We start from the raw sequence: 6,815 nt of genomic DNA on the forward strand, positions 1-6,815 counted from the left end.
TTGAGATGATGCAGACGAGGGGCCAAGAGAATTCCACTTTGATCTGCTCTTCGGCCGTATGGAAAGTGTCTCTTATTTCAATTAGGCTGCAGCGTTCATACTGAGTAACTAACCCATGTGACAGGTCTGCAGAACAACCTCCACTCTGCAACATCTCATAGACAACCCAGAGAGATGTGAGGAGTGCCCCAGGTCTGAAGCCATATCACTTACAGGCCTCTCTTCTGATCCCTGCCAGGGAGCTGTCAGCCTCCGAGCCTGATCTGAGCTTCTCTCTCTCTCTGCTCCAACAACCCGACCCCTCCACCTCACAATGTGCCCACTCTCCGCTGCTCCCTCCCTCTCATGACCAGCTTCTCCTCAGCTTTACTTGTTCCATCTCCGTCACTTTCTGTCTTTCTCGCACTTGAACCCATTTCCACCCACTTCGGTGGAGGGATTAAGATTAGATTTGTATTTTAGGTAACATCTTCTCTGCCATCTGATCTCCCACAGCATATATCTTCCTTTCCTCAACACGGTCGAAGGATTTCATTCAGTGATTCACTTAACTGAGACACACCTGAGTCTTGGTTCATCTGACAGATACAGAATTTGGGCAAAAAAGTGTTTTGTTTAATGTTAAAAAATGAGTCCTGTGGAACATATTTGTTTAAATTAACATTGAACTGTCTGTGTTTCAATTGATCAAAGTTATGATTAAATACAGAATTAAAATGCATGAGAACATGAGCTATAAGACACTGAAACATTAAGTCATACACTGTAGCTCTATTTATTCATTGTTATCTTATTTGCCTTTATTTCATCAGGTTATTCCCGTTGAGATTACAAATGAAAAATGTCCTCGACACAGGAAAGCTTGACAAGAATAGCAGCAACACAGTTTCAACAGCAAAAGTAATGAACGGACACATTTAAAGAATAATAACATAAACTATCAAAAAAATCTGTTCAAAGGACAGCCTGCTGTTTTGAGACAACCAGAAATGGCGGGGAAAATGAAAGCACATGGTTCTGTCGTTCATGTCTGCGCATTACCCATTTTTCAAACTCTATCTCTTTCCTTCTCTTTTAATCCTACACAAACTTTCCCTACTTGTCCCGTCTCAAACTGTCTTTTTTCACAAACCAAAGCTTGAGCCTCTTCCATCCTCCACTGAAAACAAAAGAGAGAGAGAAGTTTTAAACCACAGATGGTATCATTCATGCTCACGTCGGCATCTGTCCTCCATTTTCTGCTCTGATACGATGGTGGTAGTTAGTGTTAAACTGCGGCGCTTTACATGAACATACAGTATGCATCATTAGGTGACGTCCATCAAAGGGGCGCAGCGTGACAACACGTCTGTGCTGCCTTTGGTTAAAAAAGAAAAATCGCATAATGAAATCCAGGTCTGAGGCGACTGCTGCTGTGTTCTCACATGGAGAGGATGCAGAGCTCCGTTTGTCAGCTGAGCAGGATTCACTGTGTTTTAATGGTTCAGCTGCAGCTTTACATCGAAGGTTGTTTAAGGGGAAAAGCTTAAAGAGAGTGAAGGAAGAAAACGTCACAAGTGCAAAAACTCCAAACAGTTTATCCTTCTGGGAAATACAGTCATTGGTTTTCTATATGAGCTTTCTCAATCGACCCCTGGTGGCTGCCTGCAGTATAGGTCACAAACATCGCCTCCTCCATGTTAGTGGATGGGACAAGACGGCAGCGTTTCTACCTGGGAAATTCTGGCTTCATTTCATGGTAGTGGGAGGAAATGTTGTCCACTTATATTGAGTCTACGGTTTCCAGACTTTATCCTTTATCAACTGATTTTTTATTTATTATACACGTTGAACCATTGATTTCATACTCTTAACCCTTCAGAATCCCTGTGAGGTAGAAACCCCCCTCAGCGCCCCCTTCATATCACTCAGTGTCTGTCCCATGGGGGAGAGGCTGCACTCCAGGTATAAAAGTGTGATATGTATCGGATGCACTGGGGGAACCAACCATCTATGACTCTGGTCTCTCTACATAGCCGGTCAAACTGAAAATCCCCTCATTAAAATCCCCTCCACTCACAGAGAAGCCTTGAAGTCGAAACGTGTTTTGGAAATCTTTGAGCTTCAAAGTCAGAGTGGAGTCGGTATAATCCTCCTGACAATGGGAGAATGACTTTACAACACCTTGAGGCGACCAAAAACTGCTGAGGTGATACCCAAGAAAAAAAAAAGAAGGCTGCCCCTCAGCACAGCCCTGGTGTGGGAACATGTTCAAGACGTCAGATCGCTCCTCTGCAGCTTCGAGCTGTAAAGGGCTGTAAACAGCAGGGTGTTTTCTCTGCAGCCTGAAATAGATCAGAAAAATCTGCCTCGCTGCAAAAAACACAACTTTAATTACAGTTTAGCTGAAAGTTGATGTGACTCCAGTGATTAATACAACATGCTGACAGGATTAGAATCGAGAAATTGTCTATAATTATTTAAACCGTATCAAGTATCTTTTGCTTTTGCATTGCTACTGTTTTTTCCCCCCATTTTTTTATGGGGCTTTACATGTTAGTGTGTATTTGTCATGTTATTTCCTGCATGTCAACTTATTTTCAAATATTTGGACAATATATGCACTGTTTACAATTATTTGTCCTTTTTCTATATGTATATTAAATCTGTGCTTAATAACAGTGACACAAACACTTGAATGAATAGTTAGACATTTAGAAAAATGCGTTCAGTGTTGAATGAGAAGATCGATTCCACTCTCAAGTCTGTACTGTGAGTGTGACGCTCCTGCCAGCGGATGGTTCACTTAGCTTAGCATGAACTGGAAAGCAAGGAAACGACTGGTTTTCACAGTAACCCAATCCACCTGCCAGTACGCCTACTGCCCGATAATTAACATGTCTAGTTTGTTTTGAGCAAAACCCATAGAGTAAAACACACTGTGGTTTGGTGAGCGGCGGGTTTTAGGGGGGGAGGGGCTTTGCAGGAAGTCATTTCACCCTCACGCTGACATAAATAGGCCCTGTGAAAACCAGGAGGTGATGTTTTTACATTGACCATTTTGTACAGATTAAATAAATGAGATTAGATGTTAATTAGTGAGTTTTAAAGGTGCCGTTGGGCAAACACAGGCGGGTTAGCTGCTTCCACCTGTTCCCAGTCTTTATGTTAAACTGCACAGACATAAACCTTCAGGAAGAGAGTTTTAATGTGTGTATTTACTTTACCCAAATTTCAGGACATTCCGTTAAACTTAACTGAACTCTGTCAGCAACAGAACTCTGTGTGTGTGTGTGTGTGTGTGTGTGTGTGTGTGTGTGTGTGTGTGTGTGTGTGTGTGTGTGTGTGTCTGTGCAACACAGAGAAACAGCCTGGCAGGCCGTGCTCAGACCAGTCCAGTAATTATCCACTGTCTTTATATAGCTGTGGTCTGAGCCTCATGGACTGAGGAAAACATCTGCTGAGCTCCACACACATGAAGCTACATGAACTCAAGAGCTGTTTAATTGTATTCTTACACTGTCTAATACACAATATACTGTTATTGACACATATAATGTAATAATGGAGGCCTGACACATACCATAGCCCAAAGAAAGCCAAACCTTTTCAGCCTTTTAGTAAATATTTGATTTATTATACAAAAGCTCTCAGCAGGTTTTATATGAGAAGGTTATTCAATACAAACCTGATGGAAATGTGTTAATATTTGATGTAAATTCTTTTGTCATGGAGCAACATTGTAAACACTCCTTCAGTAATCTTTAATTCTTGAGATGTTTATACAGTAATTAAGTGTGTGTTCATTCCTGTGTTTGTTGTTATGTGGAAAAATCCTGACGGGCTTTGCAAACATTTAGTAAACTGCTGCGCGGCCAAAAACAACTTTTTGTTTCAGTATTTGGTTCAGTGCCGGTCCGGTCCCGGCTCCAGGCTTGGTATGAGAAGCGATGCATTGTTTTGCGTGTGCAAATACGTGCACGCGTTTCTAAACACATGAATGCACTCCGGGACATAAAGGTCTACTTTGTGATTGAAATAATTACGCCAAAGTATTCTAACGTCAATTATTTTTCTCTCCTGGAAGCGTATTTTCACAACATGAGCCAGGACTCTGCTAAAACATTTCCGTTTCTGATCAAAAACCTGCTTTAAAACTTCCCCTTTAGTTGCAGTCATGTCTCTGGTTTGTGTCACTTCTTAGTTTGACGTTTGTCTCGCCCTTCAAGTCACATTTGTCTCGATACACACTTTTTCCATTCTAATCGTAATCTTTTCGAATGTGACACTAACCTCAGCATGATCAACGGTTTACCACAGGGCACAGCGTTTATAGCAACTTCAGTCCGGTGCAGAGTTTCATGTTTTCAAATATTCGACATCTGTGTGCAGAAAGCTTTAACGTCTGTGTAACTTCAGCTGACATTCTTCACCTCATGTCAGCCTTGTCCTGTGATTTAAGTCCAAGCTTAGACTTGTCTTCTGTTAACGTATTCCACATGCTGCTGGTTCTGCACCAGTCTTCAAGGATTTTATTGTTCTCCACTGTATGTGTGTGTATGTGTGTCTATGACAATGACAGATAGGTGTTTATGTGCAGACGGCCCTCTTTGTGCATTGTGAGTATGAACACGCGTGCAAAAAACACAAACTGCACAGAATGGGATTCACATGTCATCCATGAGTTAGGGGCCGGCTGTAATGGAGCCTCTCCTCCGATTCTGACGCGCTGTGACAGCATCAGGGCCTCAGTGCTGCTCTGTTCGTTTGTTTGGCTCTTGGCTCGGGCGAGAGTTGACATGCACGGACAAAGCGAGAGAGGATTCGGGACGCCTCGAGATCCCGACTGCTCTCGAGATCACGGCTTTAAACAAAAGCTGTCTCTTCGAGCGTCTGTGTGTGTGAGGGCGAACGATACGCGGCCCCGTCAGGCGTATGTGTTTCAGTTCAGTGTGGCCTTGGCTGTAGTTCAAACCAAACACTGGCTCAAGCTGCTTTTAGCTCTGTGGAGACATTGTCTTGTGCATTTCAGGAACACAAACAAGTGATTTTTTTTGGGATATGCCTTATGGTTGACTCGTTTAAGGTCCGGCCATTTCTTGATTGCCTGAGGCCCGGCCCTGAGCAGGAATGCTTTCTCCTAGGCGTGGTTATCCAGGCTGACCGGCTATTTCCAAGGCACTAACCTCTGGATAAGTGGTTTTTGAGGAGCATCCATTTGCGCATGAAGCTCAAGGTGTTATCTGACTTAGGGACGGGAGCACGACACAGAAATCACATCTATGCTCAAGCTTTTCAACTCCTGTTTATCACATTCCCTCTGGTTCCTGTGCGTATCTGAATGACTGACAGGGTTAAATGACTTTGAGGCATTCTGAGGCTTTAATGCCAGATCTCCTACATCAGCTTATCCCCTCAGCATCCATGGGATCAGCCATTGACATGTGTGCAGGTATTTAGCCTCATTCTGATGCTATCACATCGATGATTGGAAATGACAAATTCCCCAAATAACACACGTTCGGTTGGATCCAAATGTAAAGCCATTCACGGCAGATTTTAGAGCTGAAAGGAGGCTGAAATAATCAGACGTAGAAAAAGAAGAGTGGAAAAAGGTGTCCAGGCTCCCTTATCTGCTCCATCTCTTGTGAAATCCAAAAGGCTAGGGAGTATTTGGAGCCACAGTGGGCGAATGGATTTTCTCAAAAGTGATGTGAAGTCGTAAACAGGATTTAAAGCATGAGCACATCCTCCAGAGAACCAGCAACAGCTAAAAACCACTCTTCAAATACCTGCATGGTTTACGTAATAACAATTCCAAGCCTGCAGGGACTGAAGGTGAGATGGTTATGACAGGGTTTCCTTCTGTCTTCTCTTTTGCTCCATTTTCATACACCCTGTTTTCCTAAGGAAACCTGCAAGTACTCACTCCAATTTTGCTCCAGTCTTTTTCCTTTGACCTTCTCTGCTCTGTGAAGTTGATAATGGGAGTGAATGAGGGTTAGTTACCCTGTGGGATGAAACACAGCCAGCACACAGTGGACGTCTCTCCAGTAGTTTCTGCACTCAGCTGTGGAATCTGTTCCCACACGAGTTCATGGCCAGACACTGTCAGTACATGGCTGTGACCTGGGATCTGATTCTCCTCAGTGCTGACAGCTGAAGTGTTTTCTGTTTGGTTAGAACAAATTGTTCCAGTCACATCCAAAGAAAAAAACAAGGTTTGACCTTCACTTGGAACAAATAAAAAGTCAGTTTATGATATATTATGTTAGAGTTTAGATAAACAACTCCAGTGAAAAAGAACATAGGAAAGTAAACAGATATCGCAGCTTAATATAAATATAATCACTCTTTCATATCAGACGTATCCGTGTAAACATGTCCTGGATTCTGCTGAGGGCAAAGGGCGTGAGGCTGGCTCAGCGCTGCCTCGATACACTGAACATAGATGACGAGGTGAATTCCAAGGTTAAAAACATCCGGCAGGAATGTCAGGAACGAGGGAAATGACAGGAATCACGTTACATGTATTCAATGACCACCAGGGAGTATTTACCCCCCCTATAGAAACAGTTTCTCAGATCAGAAACACAACCACAAAGCTGTAGAGTTCATCCATCTCCAGGTTGTGTACAGTTGCTGAAATGTTAGTGTTTGCACAGGAAGTAAGGAAACACTCCAACGCAGCTCCAGAGGAAGGCTGCTCCTCTCCTGACCTTAAAAGCTAGTGGCTGTTTCCATAGAAAACATGTTACACATTGGTCAGGTTTTAGTTTTACTGTAGCAGTACATAAACACATTTATGTTGTGACGGATAAATACATATTTTCAGG

Source organism: Limanda limanda, chromosome 19 (assembly GCF_963576545.1).
Source record: "Limanda limanda chromosome 19, fLimLim1.1, whole genome shotgun sequence".
In the NCBI taxonomy this organism is placed as follows: domain Eukaryota; kingdom Metazoa; phylum Chordata; class Actinopteri; order Pleuronectiformes; family Pleuronectidae; genus Limanda; species Limanda limanda.